Genomic DNA, 25,219 nt, shown 5'->3' on the forward strand with positions numbered 1-25,219 from the left:
GGCATACAAAATAGTTACAAAGTGTATCTGAGACTGCCTTCAGAATCCCACAGGGAGGAGAGTGGGGGTGATAGACGCTGTGAACTGGTGGTTGTTGAAGCTAAGTGATAGGTGCATGGAGGTTTATTTTTTTACATTACAAGAAGTTTTCAGGAGACATAACCTACATAATTTCATATCATTTACGTGTATAATTCACAACTTGGCATTCTTTAAGAAATAACCTAGCCCACCCTCTTATGTGTCACATGTTGCCCATCGTGGGCTCTCTTAACTTCTCCATTAACTGCTTTCCTTGCTCTGCTGCCAGCCGTGAGTTGATGGGACCATCTGAAGGTCTGGAGGATGTGGCGAAGCTGCTATCTCCCAGCTTGCCCCATGCGTGCTACTCCCTTCCCTCTCCATTCTCATCTCAGGAATACAGGGAGAGCCCGTCCATCTTTTGTACAATAATATAATGTAGAGTGTATTTTAGCAGCATCACTTTTTTCAATAGTTTTGTAAGTCATTGTAGGCCCAAGTTTATATAATCGTTAATTGTCTGAAAGGTTAGCTTAAATTTTTTCCTTACACTTTATTGTCTTGTATAGGGAAATCATATACCATAGTAATGAGAGAGGGGGGAGTTTGTGAAGCTCTCTGTAAATTTCTACACCAAAGAAGTATTCAAAGGCATGGCCTGAGGCGCAGGCCTGAGAATTTTATCATGAACTCCTTCGTTTTGTTCTTTGTAGAAGGATGATCTTGTGTACAGGTCCCTAGTAGAATCTGCATCTTTGGCTTTTGTTTTCCATTGCCTCTCCAGCTGGACTCACAGGGGCTTGATTTTCTGGCTAACAGGAACTGAACAGAGAGGCAAAAGGGACAGAGACCCATGTTATCTCCACGCCATGGTCCCTTTTGTCTCTTGGGGGTCAACCCACAGGGAATCTCACTTGGGCAGGCCAGACATAAGAGTCATAAGGCTCTTCCATACTGCCAGTAGGGGTCTCGGTGGCTCCTGGGTCACTGGGGGCAGAATGTAGTGGGACTCTGCTCTTGTAATCCACCTCACCCAAAATTCCTGACTCAGGAGCTATGCTTCATAAGAGACAATACAGCCAAGCCAAGAAGGGGCCGTGGAATGAATAGCCACCCGACTAGTGAGAAATGGAAGCTGAGAAGCAATCTGACAATTTCTCTCTCTTAAATTAAAGAAAATGGATCTGGAGACTCTGGGAACCTCCCAGCCCCACAAATTTAAGTCCCCAGGCCCAAGTGCTCTAATTCTTCACCCTGGAAAACTTAGAAGCCTGAGGACCGGCGGCAACTGCAAGTCTGTCTCTGGATGCTCAACTCATTAAACTCTGTGAAAGCAATTTGACAACATCTGGGACGTGTTTTGTCATTAGGGGTGGGACTGGCACTGTTATTTATTTTAGCCAGGAAGAGGTGTGTGTGAAGGTGTCTGCTTGTGAGGGGGTATGTTTCAGATGAAGGTGTCACTGAGTTTGTGTGTGTTAGGAAGGGGTGTGAGTTTTTTCGAGGGTTTCAGCATTATTTTTGTTTTGTGTGGTTCCACCAGTAGAAATGTCCCTAAGCTCCTGAGTTTGATTCATCTTGCAATGCTGTGCTTTCTTCCTATGTTACTGGAATTGACCAAGGCACTGTCAAGTGCCTTGACACTGCTGACCAAGCAGCCACAGAGAATCATCTCCGAATTTTACACACCCTTGTCATTTCACCCAGAGGAGCAGGTTATCATTCTAATCGAACAACAACTTTATTCCATGATGCAAGGAGTAAAATCTCTGAATTACTTTCACTAAATTCCAGTTTAAATAAAGTCTTGCGAATAATTACTTGAACATAAATTATTTACCCATTAATTCTTTATTTGAATTTGGAGAAATTCAAATATGTTTTCTGGCAAGTGCTTCATGATAAATGACTTGTTTAATTGGCAGTAAGTATGTTATTCTTGTAATTTCTAGTGTGTAATAAGCAGAACCCAGCCATTTCTGTCTCATGTGTTCTTTTTAAACCCTTTATCTCCCTTAAAAAAAAATCTTGTTTAATAGATCACAGACATGATCTTTTAAACTGTTTTCAGTAGTTATGCAAAATCTTCACAAAAGTACTGGTGGGCAGACTACAGGGACTTCTCGACTTTAATCAGCCATGAGAGTCACAGGATTTAGAAGTCATTTCTCAACTCAGGATCACCTGCAGAAAATGAAAAGTCCCAGGGAAGACTGCTGAGTATAAAATGCCATTGTGTACATAGACTTTTATGGACTCTGAAAAGCCCTTTGACTCCTTGGAAATAGAAGCTATGCTGGAAGTGGAAAGAGTAGAAAAATTTGTGTGACATGCGCATGTGAACACAGCACTGATGTTTAGGCTTGAAAAAGAGTGAAGAGGTCTGGGAAGGGGCTCGTAGCCACTGAAAACCTTAACTGCTTGCCCAGAGGGGCTGGGCTGAGACCTTGAATGGGAGGGAAAGGGCATCAAGATCAGTGAGAGACGCTTTGAACTGTTTGCCAGTGACATTGACTTCAGAGCCCCAAACCAGACAGCAATAATCCAAGAACTGGAGCAAGGTATGGAAAATGGGCTCCGCATGAGGATGAAGAAACCATATTTAAAGGCAACATGATAAAGCGTAACTGCTGTTTAGGAGAAGCCGTGGACCTCACTAGAATCTGCTAGAGCAGACCAAGATGGGCAACACGGGGTTGCAAAAAGCCCACTGGTTTCTACTGACAGATGGAGCTTCCCGTTCTGCCTACGACATTTCTCATTATGTGACCTTGGGCAACTCGTTTAGCTTCTTTGGGCTTCAGTTACCCTTCACCTAAAAGTTGGGGCTTTGAATGGCAGACTTTAAGAATCTTGCAGTTCAACAATGATGTATAAGAGGAGAGAGATTGGCTTTCTAAAATTACACCAATGTTGGAGAATTATCCCAAAGAACTTTTTCCTCCCTTAGTTCCTAAGCGTCTTGGAGCTTTGGGTAGCCAGCCACCCACGCATTGACCATAGACTGTCCAGAAGCCTGGGAAGGACCCATCAAGTCTAAGGAGGCTGGATGAAGAGAAGGAGTATGACCTAGCCTTTCTTGTGGCTGGGGAGGTAGAGATAGGTTGAGTTTCAAAGTAGTCAGTACCAGGAGAAAAGAAGTAGCGGTCTCAAAGATTGCCCGAGATTGCCCCTTGACTGAACCAGGGCACTGTGCTGTGTGTCTCGACCCTGGAATGGCAACCTCTCCCCTCTGACCCTCATAACATGGTAATCACACCAACAGCCCTACCATAAATATATAGGGGGGAGGTTTACAGCCAGGAAATTTGAGTTGAGCCTACGTCATATTATGGGGTTGGCACATGGGCTTTCGTGTACACTGGCTAACCACTCCAGGCACCTCTGAGCTCCCTATTTATGCTCACGTACCACCCAATTAACACCCCGTTAATGGCTGCACTCATGCATGGGCTTTGCCTTGTCACCACTGCCCTGCAGCTCTTAACTTCCCCCAACCTGCCTCCCCATATAATAGAACCTTAATTAATACTCTCCCATTCAGGCAGAACACAGCCTGTTAAAAAAAAAAAAAAAAAAAATCAAATGGCTTTGATGAGAGGATGTGTGTGACTTGTCAAATGTAGCCATTCCATGGTTCTCAGAAACAGACACCCAGGTGAGAAGCTGGGTGAGCTACAGTGACAAGGGCCAGGTGGCATGAAAGCTATCGCAGTATGATCAGTTTTCTGCTGAGAGTTCAAGTATTTACAAAGAAAGGCTGCAGTTGTAGATCTCTTCTTACTGGACCTGGTCTTTTCCGGTTACGTGGCAACCAGAAGCCAGAAGGTTAAGGGTGGGAAGCTGAGAGTTTGGTGTAAAAACTTCGGCCTTGAAGTTATAGTTTCACATGAGGTATTGTTTCTTGCCTAGTGGCATAAAGGAAACTTTTGTGTGTCCTAGAACCATATCCCTGATGGAATGACCAAGTGATACATTGAAACGATTTCATAGGTTGGCTTTCCAGGGACTTGGAACTTCAAATGGATCTTGGCTGTAATCTCAAAACCAAGGAGGGACCGTTCTCATTCTGAGTAATTAAGCTGAGTGTTTGTATAGTCTGTAATATCTTTTGTGTGGTAATACATTGCTACCTGATCCTATCTGTGCCTCTGAATCGATGATAATACAGATGCAGAGACCAGAGCTCCTGGGCCTGAATCTTCAAGAGCAGCCAGCATCCACCTTCTTAACAAGTTCAAGGGGGTTCTGAGGCACAGTTAGGACTGGGAACCTCCAGCAAGGAGGTTATGACTAAGCCAGAAATTTCTACCCATTCCTACAACCTGTGAGGCAGGGCTGCTTTCCACATTATTGAGGAGAAATCCGGGAGAGACTCCCAAAGTTCCAGTGCTCTGCTCAAGGGCACGGGGCTGACAAGTAGTCAAGGCAGCCTGGACTTGTACCACTAGAATTGTCTTCATGGGACCTGTAGGGTTGCGCAGGACCTGGTAGTTCAGAGCCCCATGCTTCATTTAAATCTCTGCAGCTGCCATCTTAAATTCTTCATAAGTTTGGAACAAGGGCACCACATTATCTTTTTTGTACTGGGCCACAAAATCATGTAGCCAGTTCTGCTGTATACACTGTGTTGCTTCAGCTGTGTTAAATCCAGTGGGGGAATAGAGAGTGTTTCTCTCCGAAGTGGATCCCAGTTCCAGAGTTGTTAACTTAAGTGTGCTAGAATGGCACCCTAGGGGAGAATAATAATAATATAAGAAAATACTCCCATTTACTGAGCACTGTGTTCTGAGCTTTTCATAAATTTTATCACTTCATCCTCATAACAACCCAGTATTATTGTTGTCACCATAACAATTTCCAAGTGAGGAAACTGAGACATGGAGAAATTAAGTATAAAAACAGAGGTCATACTTCTATGATGACGCTGGTTCTGGACTCATATCTTATGTCTGCCATTTATCAGCTGTGTGACTTTGGGCAAGTTACTTGATATCTCTGAATTTCAATTTCCACAGCCAGTAAATTGGGGGTGATAATAATTGCTTCAGAGAATTGTTCTGAGGATTAAATGAATTAATATGGACAGAGTGCCCAGCACACAGATACTCAATGAATACTGGGGCCTTTAACAACCTTTGCACTCAAGAATATTACCCATTACATACTGAAATAGGTATTTAAATGGTACCTTACTTAAGGATCTGAAGTGTTTTCACAGCACTGGATAATATAGTCAAGGTGCAATTAGCCATACATTATAATATTTTTAAGTGATTCAAGTGACACTTCTTATGTCTAAGTGTAATCTTTCCCACTTTAGCATTTATCATAGTTTAATAACTCCTGAATGCTGTTGAATTAAAATACTATTCTGTCTGGGGACACATTGACCCTTAGTGTGGTAAAGCTCACCCAGAGCTCAGCAAGAGCCTAGCAAAAGTCTCACCAGAGTAACTGAACTCGAATGTTCTTTGGACAAAAGAAAAGATCACAAGTAAAATGGAAAGCCTGTGACCTTTGGGACCAGCAGCTTCACACCCAGGTGAGGAAAAGGCATAGGCTAGGGGCTTACTCATCATAATGATATCTCAACAACATTTTATGGAGGTTTTTTGTTTTGTTTTGTTTTGGTTTTTTGGTACTTCTTCCATACTTGGTAAGTTCATTTGTTCCAGCCAACAACTTATGTGGTAGAAAGATGTAATGTTAAGACCTTCTTTAATAATCTCCTCCATATGTGCCCATCAGAGTATACCTACCATATGACTCTATCCTTTATTTAGTGCTGTATGTACATTCACTCTCATACAACCTGCAGGAGAAGTAATACTGCCCATTTAACAGATGAGAAGAGTGAAGCTCAGTGGTTAGAACAATGTGTTTGGTGGTGGAGGTTGCAAACCCAGAGTGGGCTGGCCAGAGCCTGTACACCTTAAGTCTTTATTCTTTTCATCTTCAAGTCATATGTTCTTCGTGCTCTGTGATGAGAAGGAAGAGGCCAGGCATAAGGAAGGTAGTCAGTAAACACTTAGTGAATGAAGGAATGTGAGATGGTTAGAAGGACACCCGGTTTCAGTCACCTTGTGAACTGGCTTGAACATGTGCCCTAGTCAAAGGTACCATTGTCCTGAATTATTCAAAAACTATGAAATACTTGGGGTTCTTTCAGGGACCACTCTTCTTTTCTTTATTGCATGCCATTCTTCCTCTTTCACACCATGAAGAGAACCAGCTTGATGTAAGGGCATATGGTCTTCTTGGGTAGTTAGCCATTTTGGTTCAACAGTTTCATGGAATCTCTTTCTTTCTTGTGCATCTCAGACCTGGCTTGACAGCCATGGGGTTTCCTTTTCCCAGTGACCATTCCGTGGGAGAGAATTTAATATTTGTAAAGCCTTGTGAGGTCACTGAGGAAAGAAATCCCTCTGCTCTTTGGAAGAGTTTCCTGGTGAGCTCCTGGGAACCTGGGAGACGAGACAAAGATTGCTCCCTGGGTGAGAGAGAGTGTGTGCATCCAAGTGTGCACACACTCACACTCAGTGCCGAGTCCAGTCGGGGGAGGGCATGGGCCCCACAGGCAAAGCATTGGTGATGTGGGTTCCCAGACTGGGTGCTCAGAATGTTGGGAATTAGTCATTAGACATGAACCCTCCAGCTATCCCAGAGAACTAAGGATCCCAACCACAATGGAAGATAGTTTGTGATACGGTGATTTCAACTGCACTCTGTAGTCTTGGCATGCTCATAGAGTCCTCTGTGAAATAATGAAATCTTGGAGCCTGGGAAGAATTCACACGTGCAGTACACACACACACACATGCATGCATGCGCACACATGCACACACACAGAGTTTTGTAAGTAATATCAAGTGATTTGTGAAACCTGCGAATTTCTCTCTAAAACCACTGCTCAACTGCATTTCTTTCCTGTCTCAAAACAGTCTCCAAGACCAATGTCTTTCTCTTTTCTCCATTGCTTTCCGTCACTTGTTCCACTTACGGGTCAAAACAGGGCAGGGTTTTATTTTCTACAGCTTCTTTATTCACCGTGTTATATTGTAAGTCCTTTCACATGTTGCTACAAAAATCTCCATAATGACCATTTCTCATGGCTGCAAAGTATCCCACCCAGCAGCCATCTCAGACTTTTCTTAAACCTTCCATCATTGGTAGATGAAGCACTGGTTTCTAATTTTTTGCTATTTTAAGTTAGCATTTCAGCAAAGAGTTTGCTCCTAGCATTGTACATTCCCCACTCACACTGCCCGCCCATTTCCATTTTCTTGCAGTGTAATGGCGGTCATCGTTTCTGGTTCCTTGATTTAAATGTGCTGTGTCTGTCCTTCCTGTCTGACCGTGGTGTAGTACCTTTCTCCTCTAGCTCCTCAGCTTGTTCCTATCCCATCTTGCCACTACCAGTTATTCCTTCTTTTCTCTTGTGCCTTTAGTTTTTCCCTTTGACCAAGTATGTCACATCCTTTTTGTCTAGATAAATCTCTCTTGCCTCCAAGAATTTGCCTGTGCTGGTTCCTTTGCCTGGAGTACTCTTTCCTCCCGCCTAAAGATTTGGGAATCTTTACCAAGCATTAGACTGAGAAGGGACATTGCTTAACAAGGTGACTCCAGGGTGGGGAGGGGGAAGAATGTGACTTTCTGTGAGGACTCTAGATGATGGTAAGCTGGGCTCCAGAGGGCTGATGTGGCTCAGTGCCCATGTTGAAGGATTTCAGTCTCTGCAGAGGTGGAGATCTTAGGAATCTTTGTAAGTTCCTGAAGCAGAACAGTGTACTGGAAAGAGGACAGTGTTTAGAATTGGGCTGACATTCAATCAAGTCTCAGTTCTGCCATTTACTAACTCTGTGACCCTACAGATGTTGCTAAACACCAGTTTTTTAATCTGTAAAGGGATTAATGAGATATTATTTGGCCTGGTACTGAGTCCCTCCGTTAATGTCTCATAAGTGATTTCTCTCCTCTGTTACCAGCCTTCATCTGCCAGCAGTGTCTAGCCTTATGCTTGGCTCAGAGTAGACACTCAATAAATATTTGTTGAATGAATAAACATTGACTGATAGCTCCAAGGTGTGGGCACTGGCCCTCATCTGCGTCCTTGCTTGTCACAGCCTGGGCAGACGAACAGGCAGCGAGTGCCTGCTGTAGCCCAGAGCGCTCTCTGTGTGAAGCAGGAAAGTCTGTGATGGTGAGTGCGCACGCGGCCAGGCAGCAGCTGTCTCCGGAGAAAGTGGTGGCACCATGCCAAGTGCCCGTGGCCTCTCCACAGAGACGCGGTAATAATTACAATCCCTCATGTTCCTTCTGCGGAGTGCCTCTCTTCTCAGAACATGTGGCACTTCACAGACGTTGTCTCAGGGATCGCCGCCACACGCCTGTGAGGGGCCAAAGGTGCCACACACTTGCCGCATGCCCTGTGGGCACAAGGCAAAGGAGGACAGATCATGAGACAGGATGGGAGTGGTGGACGAGGCTCATGTCCTCATCCTACAGGTGGAAAACTGGCCGAGAGAGCTTTCAACATCTCAGCCTCTACAGGGCATCGGGAGCAAATTCGGGATCTCTTTGGATCTTGGTGCAGCTGGGCAAGTCCACGGGCCCAGGTCAGTCTTGGCTGAGGCTTTTGGCTGTATCTGTAGTCCCAAGGCCTTGGCTTTGTCTCTGCCACTTTCGTGAATGGAAAAACGCACCCCCCCCCACCAAGTGGCAGCCATGAGATGGGAGGAGGGAGATAAAACCTCACAGACCGAGACTCCTCACTAGTTAATAGTTCCATCCCACAAACTCCTTAAAACTCAGTCCCAGGGCTTTAAAACTGCACAGAAGAAGAACGTCCTATCATTCCCCAGCTCACGTTGGGATGATGTTGTGCCAAGCTGTTTGCTATGCCCAGGAATCCCCCAACCATGCCTCACCCAGACTAGATCATGCTCTTCTGTGAAAGCACCCTGTGCTTTTCTTTTGTGATACTTGGCTGCTTTGTAATGATTTATTAGCATGATTATACATAAAATTACACATAGAGTCTCCTTGACCAGACTGAAAGCTCTGTGAGGTCAGAAAGGACTTCTGTCTAGTTTACTCTGTGTGTGTGTGTGTGTGTGTGCACGCGCGCGCGCGCACGTGTGTGTGTGTGTGTATGCACATATATATACATTACCAAGTACAAAGCACTCAATAAGTTTTTGTTGAATGGATGAATGAATTATAAATTTTAAATGAACAGGGAAAAAAAACAAGCCAACAAATGTCAAGTTACAGGAAAAGAAACGCATTGTGCCAGGATGAGATGGTATTTGTTCTCGACATTCCTAAACCATAGCCTTCCTTGTAATTTCGACCTACAGTTGTAAAATGAAATTAGTCATTTCTTTGTTACACAGAATTGAGGGTGTAAATTTCTAGAGCTTTGTAAGGTCAGGGATGCTCTCTGTCTTGCTGATCCATTATATCCTACAGGTTAGCATTGTACATAGTACAGATTATGTACTAAATAAGTATTTGTTGAAGGGTGACTGGAAGGAGCCTGCAGATGCTTTAAAATTCATCAGTCCATGGTCCATTAATTAAGAATATTGGATAATTAAGACAGATTCTAATTGGGTTTTTCTCTTTACATTTTATTTATTTATCTTGTATTTATCATCACTCCCCGCCTCGTTTAGAAAAAAAAAAATTGAGGTGGCAACAAAATAAGTCTATTTCACACTATTCTTTTACTCAAAAAATATTTATAAGATGCCTATTCTAAGTTTGGTATTTGGTGATGAGGCTGTTACTGGGAGAAAAGGTATTTCACAATGTCTGTCTTCATAGATATTCCAGTATCAAATACATTTTGGCCAGCCAAGAGAATAGAATTTGGAGTAGTGTTTAAAATGTATACCAGTTAGCTTTTGCTGTGTAACAAACCACCCCAAAACTTTGTACTTGGAAACAACAACCATTTATTTAATTTGTGATTCAGCTTAATTGTGTCAGCAGTTTGATCTGGGCTCCTCTGGGCGATTCTGCTGACCTAGGTCAGACTTAGCTGCTCCTGGCTGGGGCACATCTGAGCAGCTGCAGGGAGCTGCTAGGCTGGCGAGGGACTGGCCGAATGTCACCTGGCGGTGCCTCTGTTCAGTTCCAGGTGGCCTTATCCCCCAGTGTGCTTGTGGGAGACTTATTCTCGTGGAAGTCTCAGGGCTCCATGAAGCTGAGAATAGATGCTGTGAGGTCACTGAAGGCCTAACCACCAGAACTCACATAATGTCACTTCCACTGCATTCTGTCCATCAAAGAAAGGCACAAGGCCAGACCAGATTCACGTGATAGAGAATAAGATTCCACCTATCGAGGAAAGGAGTTACAAAGTGTTATGGTCATTTTTGAAATCTACCACAGCATAATTTTTTCTTGTGGTAAAATATCTGTAACATAAAATTTCCCATCTAAACCATTCTTTTTTTTTTTAAGATTTTATTTATTTATTTGACAGAGAGATCACCAGTAGGCAGAGAGGCAGGCAGAGAGAGAGGGAAGCAGGCTCCCTGCTGAGCAGAGAGCACCATGCGGGGATCGATTACAGGACCCTGAGATCATGACCTGAGTTGAAGGCAGAGGCTTAACGCACCCAGGTGTCCCCCAGCTAAACCACTCTTAAATGTACCATGCAGCTATACTAAATACATTTGTAAGGTTGTACAATGATCACTACCACCAAGTTCCAGAACTCTTTTCACCTGGTAAAACTGAAACTCTCTCCATTAAACAGTAACTTTCCATTCTCTCCTCCCCACCCAGCCCCTGACAAGTATGATTCTACTTTCTGTCTCTTTGGCCACTATAAGTTACTCATATGAGTAGAATTATACAGTATTTGTCCTTTTTTGTGACTGGCTTATTTCACCTGCATTGTGGTAAGTCTTTAAGGTCTGTCTAAGTTGTAGCATTTGTCAGAATTTCCTTCCTTTTAAAGACTGAATAATACTCCATTGTGTGTGTGTGTGTATGTGTATATACATATATATATATGTATATACACACTACCTTTTGCTCATATATTCACCTATTTAGGGACACTTAGATTGTTTTCGTATTGTAACTGTTGTGTATAAGGAACATGGGCATATTAATATCTCTTTGAGCTCCTACTTTCCATTCTTTTGGACTGCCTCAACATATCCACCAAAACATGTTTTAAATCTTTTTATCTTACTTTAGAAGTTCTTGCTTGTATATAAACTAAGTACGATACTTCGAGAGGTACAGAACTGCCAGGAATATTATTTGACAACTTTTTGGTAACTGTTTAAGATTCCTTAATTCTGAGAGCCTGTCTGCCCTCCCACTAAGCCCATATTAGGGTGATGCTATTATTCATTTTCACCTCCAGGAGACAAAGACTGCTTTACCACTAAACGCACGGTGGCAGCATCACTGGCTGGTATGCAGGGACCCTATTTGTCCTGCAGCATCTTGCATCAAGCTACACATCCCAGTCATATGCCAGGTATTGAAATATCAGAAGAATTCATTCCTAGTTCTGGATGTGTCTTTGTGGCTCATTTGTAGGATCCTTCAGAACCCTCTGTGAAGTGCACCATGTGTGTCTGGGGAGGTCTGACACCCGTTAGATGCTCCTGCTGTAATTGGATGCACCAGGCCCCGTGAGCTGGCGCCAAGGTGTGAATTAGATAGAGATGTTTTCGACTGTCCCTCTGGCCTCCTGACTCTGTTCCTGGGTCATCCTTTGGCAGTCCAGGCCTCCAGGCAGCATGCCTGACCTCAGCTGCCCAGAGATATAGGTAAAACAGTAGGGAACTGTAACAGGCTCCTGCATCCTGTTTGCAAACTAACAGAACACAGAGCTCTCAGAAATCTGAGCTTCTGCTGATTCCTCTCCTTGAATGCAGATATTCCTTGGGTAGGGAGTGTTGTGGGAAACAGAGATCCTGGGAGGCAAGGAAGGCAAGAAGACGTGTAGCCCAGGGTGGAAAGCCAAACCATTTTTGGCTACCATAATTTCTCCCAAATCGTGTTGGAACAAGTTGTCTGGGAGGGACTTCCCCTCCATGAGGATATGAGAAATGAATGTTGCTTACTAAGTCCCTCTGGGTTCATGTTCTTCTCTGAGGAAGTTTAGGAAGCAGGTCAACACATTGATTTAGTTGGTTGTGAGCACAGAGGCAGAGGGATGGACCGTGTGGTTAGAGGCAAGTTGATTGTTTTTCAGTCACTGTTTAAGGGTAGAAATCGCCCCAACTGGCCACGCTGTTGCCCTGTATTATGGGGCAGAACTGTCATCCTCATCTTCAGGTAAAAAACGGTGCTCATTTCAGTGCTGTCCCAAAGTTGCAGTAGAAAGTAGTCTCAAAAACCTATATATTGTCTTTGAGTATATCTATATCTGTGTGTGTGGAAGGTTAAAAATATATATATATTTTTAAATGGATGGTCCCAAACCCCCAATTTGCTTACCTCTACAAAGGGGAAAGGAAACCAGAATTAGAAATGGTAATCAAAGAGAATTTCAGCTTTATCTGTAGTAGTCTGTTTTTTAAAGAAGAAGGTATTTCTATGTATCTTTTGTAATTAAGAATTAAATTTGAACAAGAAAATAAGGAAAGTCACTTCTGTTATTTGTTTCTGTAGAACCAGCCACCTAAAGACCAAGTGGCTTAAAATCACAACCATGAATAATTTCTCACAATTCCATCTGGGTAGTCCTACTCCACAGGAGACAGCTGGGGCCCCTCATGCGGCTGCACTGCACTGTGAACTAGGTTGGGGCTCCAGGCTTTCTATCTGCATTCACTGTCTCTTCACTTAAGTTCAAGCTTCGTTGCAGAATAGTTGCTGGCTTCTAAGGAGACAAGCCCAAGTGTAAGCTCTTACCAAGCCTCTATCGCGGTGGAAGGCCGATGTCCCATTGGCCAAAGCATATCACAGGACATCAGTGGAGTCCATATGGGAGGCACAGACAAGAGCATGAATCCCGGGAGGCGTGGTTCACTGGGAGCCACCAGTGTCACAGTCTACCATAGTCCTTCAGTTCTTCCAAACCACATGATTCTCCTGGGGATGAGGCGCAGACATATAAGATAGCAGTTGCTGATACTTTTCCAAATTTTGATGAAGCCCTGCTGAATCTCAAACTCAAGATTCCAAAATTACCCATCTTTCCTCATTTGTTTTTGAGCATACTTTTGATTTTTTATTCTCTGTTCCTTTCTCTATTTTTCTCCCTCATCCAGTATTTTTGGGGGGAAAGGGTGGGGGGTTTATAATACTTCATTACTTTCTTTTGCTTTACTCCACAAACTGTTCAGTCAGGAAGATAGAAAAACTGATTCCAACAGCTTGCAAAGAGTTAATAAAAGGGACAGCATGAACTTCTAGGCCCTCTCATCAACATACATGGATCTCAATTATTATGTGTGCTTGGTACTTGTACACCAGACACTTGCCATACATACGTGAAGGCCATATTTTCAGGGGTGAACATCGCCAGCTATGGACATGGGTTACCAACTTCAAATGCTGGCTCCACACTCTGTAACCTGTGGCAATCTTCTGTGCCTCAGTTTTTTAATTGGGTGGTTGTGAGGATTATATTAGTCCATTAACTCAAGATTATCCACTGTTGTTATAATTACCCTCATCATCATCCTCACCCCTTGTATCTTCCTTAATTCTCCTATCAACTTCAGGTTGTAGATAACAGCTCTCTCATTGGACCTATCAGGAACCTGAAGCACAGAGAAGTTGAGCAACTTACCCAAAGCCACACAGCTACTAAGTGGTCAACCCAGGATTCAGACCAGTATCTGTCTGGTTTAAAACTAGGCACTCAATCAGTGCATGATATGTTACTTGGGTTTATGGCCCCTCAGGCAAGGTGGGTCCTGGTGGGTGATTCTGATTTAGTTTTCTACCAATAGTTATTTGATCATTTGAAAAAAACAGCATCTAACAAGACCTGCCCTATGATCAATACCCATCCGCACTGAATCTTTAATGCTCTGTCTTATCAAATTAGCAGTTTCCACCACACCTCAGGGGGAAGTGATTAGTTCTCCTGACTTTAAACATATACTTACTTGCGAACACTGTGCTACGGGGCTTTGGTGACTTGTGGGTGAAGGGAATCACTCCCAGCCACAGCCACTTCAACCCTGTGAGAAGGCAGCCCAGGTTAATCCATGCCACCCCAGGCCCCAGTGAGCCCCACAGTCATGGCCCCTCCATCACCAGGCCATCCTGTCCCTTCTTCCAGAATCTGGGATGTCACCAAATGTGCCGGGGTGCACAGCACACTTCCAGGTAACCTCTGGTCTCCGCTTTGTCCTCAGCTCAGCCGTAATAATAGGAGGCCTCTTAGGCTCCGGGGTCTCACTTTCCTACATACTTCTGGCCTCAGTACCTTTCTTGAATACGTAGCAAGCCAGAAACTTGTCCCCCCATCCTACAGGCTCTAGTCTAACACTTTTCACTACTGTGCAAGATACCTCATTCATTAGTGTCCTTGCTTCCCAGTCCTCCTCCTCCGCTCCAGCCCAGTCCCTTGCACTCCTGGTCTCCTATTTTGTTCCAACCTCTTGGTCTGTGCTCACACTAGGGGTCCTTGCTGCAATTTCCCCATTCTTTCTTTTGATTCCTACTTAGAGTCTAATAATCTTTCATGCCTTGTTAGAGCTTCACCACAAAACATTCAAGAAGAGCCTGGCCGGTTTCTTTTCTTTACCTCTTCTAAACCCCTTCAATATTTTGAGTCTCAAGAGCAATGGTTTAGCTATTGTCTTTTACCCTCTGCTGTTGCCATCTCCCCAGGCGGAAAGCAAGATCCTCAATTTCCAAAAATTATATTATGCCTTCTTTTATAATCTTCATAAGAGCAGTAATAGATACATCTATTAAGTGCTTATTAGGTACCATGTAGTGTTTTAAACAGTTTATAAGTGTTATCTTGTTTAGTCCTCAGAACCGATTTATAAGGTGACATTATTACTTGCATTTTGCAGTTAAAGAACCAAGGCTAGGGGTCAGATAACTGGCACCGAATCATCTAGGTGGCAGGTGATGATGCCAGGATTTAAATCCTGGTAGTTGGACCACAGCAGATGCTCTCAACCACTAGGCTTTCCATAGTTAATACGGAGTTGTTTTATAATCAATACCTGTTGTGAAATCATTCCCTAAGGCATACGCTGTCACTGACTCTATGGAGTAACCACATAAAATGATGAAACATAATCTGAGTTTGTTTCTCTATTGTTGCACTGCAAATTTCCCCCAAATTTAGTTGCTTAAAACCATGTTTATCACCTTAGTTTCTTTGGGTCAGAAATCCTGGCAGAGCTCAGATGGGGTCTCTGGCCCTGGGTCCCCCACAAGCCTGCAGCCAAAGCGTTGGTCATCTCAAGGCTTGACGGGGGAAGGGTTTGATTCAAGCTCAGTTACCAGGTGGTTGACAAGGTCCAGTCCCTCTCAAGCTCTTGGCTAGAGGCTCCCTGCCATGCCCAGCAATACAGCTTCTCCACAGTGCTGCTCACTACATGGCCATTTGCTTTATCAAAGCATGCCGGGGGGAGAGACAGAGAAAGCACGACCAAGACAGAAGCCACAGTCTTTGTAATCCACTTCTGGAAGTGACATCCCAGTGCTGTTGCCATAGTCTGTTCAATAGAAGCAAGTCACAGGTCCAGGCCACCTCCAAGGGAAGGGTGTTCTAGAGGGTTGAACACTAGGAGGTGGAAATCATTAGGAGCCATTTCAGAAGCTGCCTACCACAAATCCATAAAAGCAATTAGGGGAGGCCTGCCTAAGGAAGGAGCATTCAAGCTGACCCCTGGCAAATGACTAAAAGTTGGCCAAGATCCATGCATGGGGTAAGGAAGCCAGGCAGAAGGAAGGGATTATGGGAGGCCCTGGAAGGAGCCCCTTTTGTCCAAGCGACAGCAAGATACTCCATGAGGTTGGAGTGGCAGGTGGACAGGGAAGTCGACCCAAGATAAAGCTAGGGTGAGCCCTCTGGTCATGTCTGGAATCTTCTTCCACTGAGAGCAATTAAGAAGTCTCTGAAGGAATTTCAGGAGTATCATCAGAGTATGGAGAATGTGTTAGAGAAGATGGGAGTGGAGGAGGGTGACAGGTGGGGGTTGTTAGAGCTGGAAAGGAAGAGATGCAATGAGTTTGAGATATTATTGGGATGAAGAATTGCCTCAGCCAACCTGCTGCCCAAGGCAAAGGACTGTGCAGATTTCCAAGTGCTAGAAATTTCCCACCACATGAGAATTGACTGCTTCCACACTTCTGTCTGTGGGTCCTAGGTAAAACTATCATCCTTGGACTCTGTTTAGAATCTGGAGAAAAGGGGTCCTTTTACGGTAAATCCTCTTGTCTCCTGGTAGGACCACACTGCCACTAAGGTGGCTTGTCTAGGATATGGCTATGTGTCTTCTCCAGACTCTGTGTGTGCCTCTGTGCATCTGTTTCATCTGTCTCTTCGAAAAGGCTTTGGCCTTCCCTCTTCTCTTCTTACTTGCCATCCAAGGTATGCCAGGCCACTTTCCTCCCCATTTGTTTCTTTCCAGAAGACTTCCCCATTATCTTCACATTCCCACTTCCTCTCTCCCTCAGTGTTGGTCATTAGTATTGTTAACGCTTCTGTCTTACTTTGGGTTTTCTCAGACACAGAACCAGAGATGAAAACTTGAGAAATTTTCTGTTTGGGAGGTGATCCCAGGAAACCCTAGCGGGAATGTGCAGGAAGAGAAATAGGCCCATAAGCCACAGCTGCTGCTGCTTCTTCTCTCTTCCCACAGCCAGAAGAGAAAGCCCCCATGGGGAGTCACCGGTGTCTCCTGCCAACAGCCTTCCTGTGGAGGTTGGTTGAGAGGGCATGAGTGGGACTTAACAAAACCTAATGTAGTAATAATAGCTAACATACTTTCATATAATTAGTCTATTTCATCGTCACAGATATGCTTTCTCAGTCCTTGACACATGAAGGTGCTCAGCAAATGTTAATTATACTTGTTAGTGTTGCCCCTGTGTTGTCCAAGGTCATCCAGCTTGTGAATGTCAGAGCTTGGACTCCCACCAGGTCATCAGTGCAGAGTCCACTGGTCTTTAGACCGTAGAGCAAGAAACATGTGACTGCCGTGAGGGGGTCCTGCCTCAGCTGGGGAGACTAGTTGAGGAGAAAGGTGGAATGGGTAATCCAGAGGACTGACTTTGAAACATTGCCATCTTGCCCTGGGTCAGCCCAATTAGCAGGGTTTGTCTGATAAAATTACAAAGAGGAAAAGCCCAGAATGACCTCTGAGGATGTACAGGAGAATCCGGGAAGAACAAATGAGGGTGAAAAAGTATATACCAACTGTCTCTATCAAGCCAAATATATCAGATGGGGGGAAAATCATTTAGGTATTATCTCTTGTTTGCTTCTGGAGACCAGACTAACTTAGCCCCCAGCTTTTCTGGGAAATGCACCACGCAGAAAGGGTCCATCCAAGTAAAGACTGGTTGATTCCTTGGTTGTATCTGTTGTTGGCCATAATCTTATTTTGGCACCTCAATGGCCTTTCAGAAATGCAGGTCTCTAGAGTGGATTCTGAGCAGAGTAGCAACCAGGAGCATTACTGGTGGAGCAAAGCAAATGCAGGAGAGAAAAATCCCTGGACTTGAGAAGGATGATGGCTCTAGGCTGGCTCTCTAGGGAACAGTGGCACTGCCCTGAGTAAGAGAGAAAGGGGACAGAACCTAACATCTGGTACCTCTCCTGTGTGTCAGGCAGTGCCCTTGGTATCATAAGCACAGAGAGCCCGTATAGTAGACATTAAAGTCAGAGGCATTAAATGGCTGGCCCAAGGTCACCTGGCTATTAAGCCAAGAAGCATCTGAACTCAGTTCTGCCTGACTCTAACATCCTTGCTCTTTTTTCTCTGCTTTCCTCTTTTTTCCTCGGTTTCCTTCTCTGCTTTATAGAACTATTTATCAAATGCATGGACATGCCCTTTTTATTTTTTTTTTTAAGATCTTATTTATTTATTTGACAGAGATCAGAAGCAGGGAGAGAGGCAGGCGGGGGGTGGGGGACGGGGGAGCAGGCTCCCTGCCGAGTGGAGAGCCCAGGGCGGGGCTTGATCCCAGGATACTGAGATCATGACCTGAGCGGAAGGCAGAGACTTAACCCACTGAGCCATCTAGGTGCCCCTGGAATCGCCCTTTGTAAGTATGATCTTCTGTACACATTGATGTAGATTATTGATGAAGCATTGCACATCAATGCTCTGCTTTTCAGCACCCCTTTCGGAGGAGTTGTCCCCATAAGGCTCCACTTGGTGCCTTTTCTGTACCAAGTGAAGAAGGCTATTACTTGGGAGGAGGGTCTCCTCATCATCTGCAAATCATTGGGACCCCGTCTGGTTCTGGCCAGAGAATTAGCAAAACCCAAATGGAGTTCTTTTTTTTTTTTTTTTTTTCTTTAAGTCAGGTTTCCTTTTTATTATTATTATGCATGCCAGGAGTCCACTGGGAAAATCTTTATCTGCATTAAAACATACATAAGAAGAGAGAAGAAAAGGCAGACAAGAGTGTGTCCTACAAAGGGTTTCTTTGAGCCCAGCTCTATTCCTCTGTCAAGTTCTTTGCTGCGCTCTCCACAAAGATGGAATCTGGGTTCAAGGTTGAATGGAAGCTGGCTCCTGATGGAACACATATCCCCTGAACACACCTCTAGGAGATTAGCCCGTCATTAAATATTTGTAGGATAACAGGAGAAGCCTAATTTAGTTTTTGTTTCTTTCTCTCTGTGGTTTAATCACAGATGAAAGAGACTAATAGCACTGCAGAGCTTTCTGGTGATCAAAGGCCAATCAATCCCCTTTGTGGAGTAATTAACTATTTGCTAAACTTGCAGAATTGATTTCCATTTAGGGCTAAGAGAGAGGGTTTTAAATGAAGACCGATTCACCAGGCGAGAGGAGGGAATCTCGGGGCTGATGCCAGGAGATACTCAGGGTGATGAATTGGAATCTGCTAATTAGAGACTGAAAAATACAGCCAGAACCTGACCCTATTCAGGAGTACTTTAGGGGAAGGACAGGCAGGAAGGCAGTTGGACGCCGATGCTGTCTTTATCTGCCAGGCAGCTGTGCACACTTGAAGTGTACACTTGGAGAAAGTGTTGGCATCCCGTTTGGGGAAGAAAAGGCTTGCTCGCAGGCAGCCGCCAAACTGGGCAGGAGGCAGAGAGAATGTGGTAGGAAGTCAGGGTGGAAGTCAGCAGGTGACAGTGTGGAGCCCCGTGACATGAGGGCCCCGTAGGAGCATGCCCCAAAGCATCGAGCTGGTCACTGTGGATCCTTGAGATTCTCCTCCAGCACTTGAAGTCACTCAAGAATTTAGATCCTGTTGGCATAGATGACCTGCGAATCTGACCATTTGAATACATGTGGGACCTTAAATGAAAAGTTCATGCCAGCTTGAAACTATGAAGACCTGAGACAACCTAATAATACCTCTCTCTAGGCTTGCCAGATAAAACACAGGATGCCCAGTTCGGTGTGAATTTCCAATAAGTGAATAATTCTCTTTAATATAAGTATGTCCTAAATTATCTGTTGCTTTAGTGAAAATATGTCCCTAATGATTTGGGGTTTCTTTGAAATTTATATTTAGCTGGCTGTCCTGTAATTTTATTTGCCAAACCCTACAGCCTCACTCTAGTTGGATTCTGGTTCGCCACATCCTGGGTTAGGGCTTCTGAGTCTCAGTTTTCTTCTCTGTGTAGTTGGCTTCTCATTTGCAGTGACTGACTGTTTTATTATGAATATTAAATAAGATAACTGAATGTGATGCCTGGCACATTTTCTACTCTCTGCTCACCTTACCTGTTATAATATAGTAAGCACTATTGGTTTGAAAAATACAAATAATAATCTTAAATATTAAAAATGTATTTCCCTTTTTCCTGTCTCCTCCTGTCCTGTGTCCCCAGCCTCTTTTCTTCTTCCCTGTCCTCCTGCCTTTTCTCCCTCCCTCTCATTTTGCACTGTGAACTAGGTCTGTGCTACCAACATTAATGTTCTGTTATAAACTACAGCATCTCTGTCTGTTTTCCCACCTGCAGAGGAGCAGGGTGGATGAGTGGCCATGAGCCAGCTCAAGGTGCTGATTCTGTGATCTTGGCCGTGCTCTTTCACTTCTCTGTGCCTCACTTTCCTCATCTGAAATGATGATAATGTGACATGTGAGATTAAAGGAACGCATGCAAGGAGCACACTCAAAATAGCGTTGGACGCATTATTACCATTATTTCTAATAACACGTATGTGTTAGTTAGATTGGGTTGCCCCAGAAATAATGCAGAAATGTTCCTCTCTTTCAGTAAGATCACTTGAGTGATCTGGATACTGGTTCGTCCTGAGGGAGCGAGTACATGGGTGTGGGTCCACCTTTTGGCTTTCCCAGTTCTGCTCTGATGGGAGGAGCTCAGAGGTAAGTGAAAACCAGAACTCAGCCTTTGGTGAGATGAGCCCGTGGATGGTCTCACTGTTTGAAGTAAATTAGAACATTCTTCTTGTCTCCTGCAGACCGGTTTTAACCGTGGTTTACCATTTGCCAGAGCAGAGGTTCCCAGCAGGTCGACTGTGATTGAACAGAGTTTCTTGAGAACGTACATGATCGATTTCCCCGATGGCCACTATGACCTCTTTGCCACAGCCAGTATGGAGTAAGATTAGGAGTGAGGTCAGGGATGGGGGACGAGGGAGGTGCATTTTTTTTTCCTGTGTCCTGCTTGGCCCCCAAATCACACAGCTTCTAGAAAAACAGCCCAGTCCAGGCACAGGTGCAGATCGGGGACCCTTGCCCCATACCAAGCCAGTTTAGGGAGACTGGGCTGGACAGCACAGCTAATTGATCAGTGGACTGTGGATTTCACAGTAGATGAGGAAAAGATCTGGACAGGCTGATTCTATTGTACTCTCTTTATACTCCTTCATAAGTAGCAGCCCATCTTACCTTTACTTAATACTTCTATATGTAGCCGGCTTGGTTCCAGAAGCTTGGCACATGTTAACTTAGTTTATCCTTATAACAAGCTGATGCAGCAAGTACTATTATCACTCCCATTGCACAGGGGAACAAATACAGGAACAGAGAGGTTAAGTTATTGCCCAAGTTCTCACAGCTGTGACGTGGCCCTTTAGTCATTCCAGATCATTTAAGTGGGACTCCACAAATAGTTGCTGAGTCCTCGGTTAGACAGTGCAGTGTACGAGGTGCTGGGTGCCCCAAGGATGCCTTCCACCCCATTCCCACCCTCTCTGTGAGCTAGAGGCATGACCCAAGGAGATGTGTATATGATACTGCCAGTATGGTGAGTGTTCAGACTGAGAAAAAGGTGGCTGGAACCATGCTGCCAAGAAGCCCGCAGAGAAGGGAAGAGGTTAAACATGCTAGTGTTTTAAAAGGATTCTGTTTGATTCTTTATTGTAAATTGAACTCCCCGATCAAACAGCCAGGACTTGATTCTCATTGGCACATGAGACCAGTGTCTCTGCAGCTCCCCGTAAACAGGAACAAGACAATGGCCACTTAAGACAGAGCCATGCAAAATCTCCATTGCTCATTAAATTATTTAGGAAGGGGAGAGAAAAGTAGCTGGAAAGAAATCAGGAAGGTTTCCCAAGTGGTGTTCGGAGAAGGCACCTTGATGCCAGCCGGCCCCCGACCAGGGCTGACCAGCAGCTTTTAAATGCAGGGGCTGCCGTGAACTGACTCACTGCTGGATAATTACGTTAGGGACCAATACGGCCTGTTGAAAATCAATTCTGTTGGACCAGTGTGTTTGTTCGGAAAGCCACTCAGCCAATTCAGGAGTATATTAGGCAGCAGGCCCAGTGCGGTGACCTCTTCCGGATTGGGGTTGACACTTGAACGAAGGCGTTTGTCCAGTTAAAGGACAGTACTAGCAGCAGGCCCTTATCTCCCCTAAATTGGATTACTCAGATCTGCTTGTTCTCTTTAAAGATTGCTACTCTTGGGTTTTTTCCCCTCTCTTTCTATCTGTCTGAGATGGTTACCTAGTGATTACTGTTTAACTTGCCATCCTTATGTATTCGCGGACAGTTAACGTTTAATGCCACCCATGTCACTTCCCTTTCGTCGGTGGGGAAGGTCCTTTGATGCTGATACCTTCATTTTTCCGGTCATTGGGTGCACCGATGTGGGTTGGGATCCAGGGAAGCTGGCCTGTTGTATTCCTAAGGGATCGAGAATTGGCAACCCTCAATTCACTTTTCAGGGAACAGAATACAGTCTCAGAGATACCACATATTTCCCCTCCAACATGCCAGTTCCCCCCCAAAGGAATTACTCCCAAGATACTTTCCGTGCCTTGAAAACTCTCTCGAGGCTGCTCACCAAGCAGTGTCCCTCGAATGGGCATGCCACCAGGCCACCAGGACCATAGACAGCAGCTGCCTGCAGCCCTCAGAAGCATTAGCGTCCTTGACGGAAGGCGAGGGTACTGGAGAAATGCGCATCGAAGAGGGCGCCCCTGAGAATCCTGAGAAACCAACATGGGCCCAACTCTCTCCGTGGAGTCTTCCCTACCTAGAGTTGCAACAGCTGCTACCACACCTAAAGTGGTGGAGGGTGTCAAGAAGACATTGAGAAGCCCAGGGAATCCCACATACACCTCTTGAAAGAATCCAGGAAAGACTTATTGCCGCAATTATGGTTCCTTTAATGACACATAAAATTAACCGCTTCACATAACCATTCACTTTGACAGCTGAGGATTTCACTGTGATAAAAGTAGGGCCACGAACACTGTCAGTGATTTACATTTCCGTATCCCAAACCCTGTCAACCAATTAGACTGCAAGAGCGAGCGGCACCATTTTCTAATGAAGCTATAATCAGGCTGCTCCCTCACCCAGAAAGAGCAGATATTCTTGTCCTGAATGGAGAAGGTAATCATCAGGGAAAAGGGTTTGAATAAATCAGATGTGATATCAGTGCAGCTTGCTATAGGTCCATTATAATTGGAATCTGGGCTGATGGAGGCTCAACATCCCCTCCTAACTGTTTCACTTAAAGGAAAGTATGCTTTTCTGTGGAAAGAAAGGCAACCTGTTTTCTGAAATAAACAGCTAGGAGGGCAGAAGGCATGGATATCGGGCCCGAGCTCTCAAGAGTCCACTAAAATGTGCGCGGAGGAGAAAAGAGGGGATGGGTGAGAGGGAAGATGGGCAAAGGGAGAGAGAGAAGAAGGCAGAAAAGGAAAGAAGGGTGGGGGGAAGGAGGGAAAGATGAAGGAAGGTAGATAAAACTCACTTTCTCCCCAAGCTTCTTCATATAGAAAAACTGATTAATAATATCTATGATCCTGATCTCAAAATGTTGGAAAATGAAATGAGATCCTGTGGGTGGAAGATACCATGTGATCACCTTTTATTAGAGTAGCTGCTGACCCAGCTCTTGGGGGATAGCACTACCCACGGCGCGGCAGCTCACACACTACCATGGGCATTTGGCTCATGGTAACTTTCATCCGCTAGTTCTCCAACAGGCGTCAGGGTAACTCCAGGGAGAGGAAGTGGGGAGGGGTGTATAAAGAGCATCTAGGGGAATTCCAAGTGAGTATTGTGTGCCGCAATGACAACAGAGCCTCCCAGTTCCTTCCCCTGAGTCCTTCCCAGATTTTAAGATTTTCAGTCCCATCGCTGCTGTGGAACAAAGGTGTGGAGGCACTGGGGAGCCGTGAGGACTCCCTTGGGAGATTCCTGGGTGGAAAAGTATAAAAAAAAATTGCTCCCTGGGAATCTTTTCTACTTTGATCTGTGTTATTGATGCCCCCAAAGGAAGGCCAAGAAATGCAAGATCCTTTGGATCCCCAGACAGGATAATGGAACCATCCCCACATTGTTGCTCCGGATTTTCTTTCTTTTTTTTTTTCTTTTGGAAGTATCATTTCCCCCCACTTTTTAAAGGCAGTCATTGCTTCTCAAGTTAACCAATTTTACTGCCACAAGAGAATACCTGATTCTCTACATAAACCCATCAGCCTCACTTCCAACAATTGAGAATTCCCTGGATTTCTGGCAGCTGACTTGGCAGGGCTCTGCTCTATGCCAGCCTTGGTGAGGGCTGGTCATCCACCAGGGAATTTTTCCATCCTTAACTGGGAACACAGGTCCTGCAAGAGCCTCCCAATGAGCGCCAAGGGTTCAATGAGAAGCGATTTGAGTGCACTGCTTGTGCCAATTTGGCTTGTTGGCTAATTGCACTGTGTGCAGAAAATAACACCTGCAAAGATCAGTCCATCCTCTGAACGCCAGACTCTCAAAGTCAACGACAAAGCTCTCTGGGTGAAGCCCATCAGTAGAAACACCCATGGAAACATCAAACGCGGCTTCAAGTGGAAAGGGACTGAGAGCAAAAACTTTAAAGATCAAGGAGAAGGCTAAATTGAACCGAATTCTTTCAGGGTCTGAAGAGGATGGAGGCTCAGCCTCGGAACTGGGAGGCATGAGGGTGGGGGGAGGGGTAGAAATGACACACCCTGAGGGTGAAGGACCCATCCCAGAGAGGGGATTAACAGCACATTGCAGAAGATTGCTAGTCCCTCCCATTTTTCCCCATTTCCAGGAAGAATGGGAAAATACTCAGCTTCTCCTTCGGACTATTTTCTCACCAATGTCAAGCAAAGTTGGAGTGGTGGGGTGCTGGAGATATAATTACATGGGGGATGACTTGACCACCGGCGCAAAATAAGCCATGGGTTTAGTAGGTTGGGGGCAGTTTCCTTTTAAGCAGGCTCCTTTTCCAAGTTCGAGGAGATAAGTAAACAGAGATAGTGAGGCCTTGTTTATAGTGACAATGTATAGTGACTGGCCCTTTAAAAGGTGTCTGTGAAGCTGCTCCCCCCACCCCAACCCCTTCACCAGTGGACTGCCTAAGGAACAAGCTTGATATTCTGCCTGCTTTTTAAGAAATACTTAAATATCAGAAGTTTTCACTCTTTTCTGTGTGTGCAAAATATCAGCTTAAAACCCAATGGGAGTCAAAGTTCTTGCTTAGCATACAAAGGCTTATGAGTTTTATAGTATTCAGGACTTTAATCTACAAAGTCTAATTTAATCCTCTTTGTGTTATCTGCACCACAGAGCCATGGTTGTAAATA

This window comes from Mustela putorius, unplaced genomic scaffold (assembly GCF_011764305.1).
Source record: "Mustela putorius furo isolate JIRA1106 unplaced genomic scaffold, ASM1176430v1.1 tig00000174_pilon_pilon_pilon, whole genome shotgun sequence".
NCBI classification, from domain to species: Eukaryota; Metazoa; Chordata; class Mammalia; order Carnivora; family Mustelidae; genus Mustela; species Mustela putorius.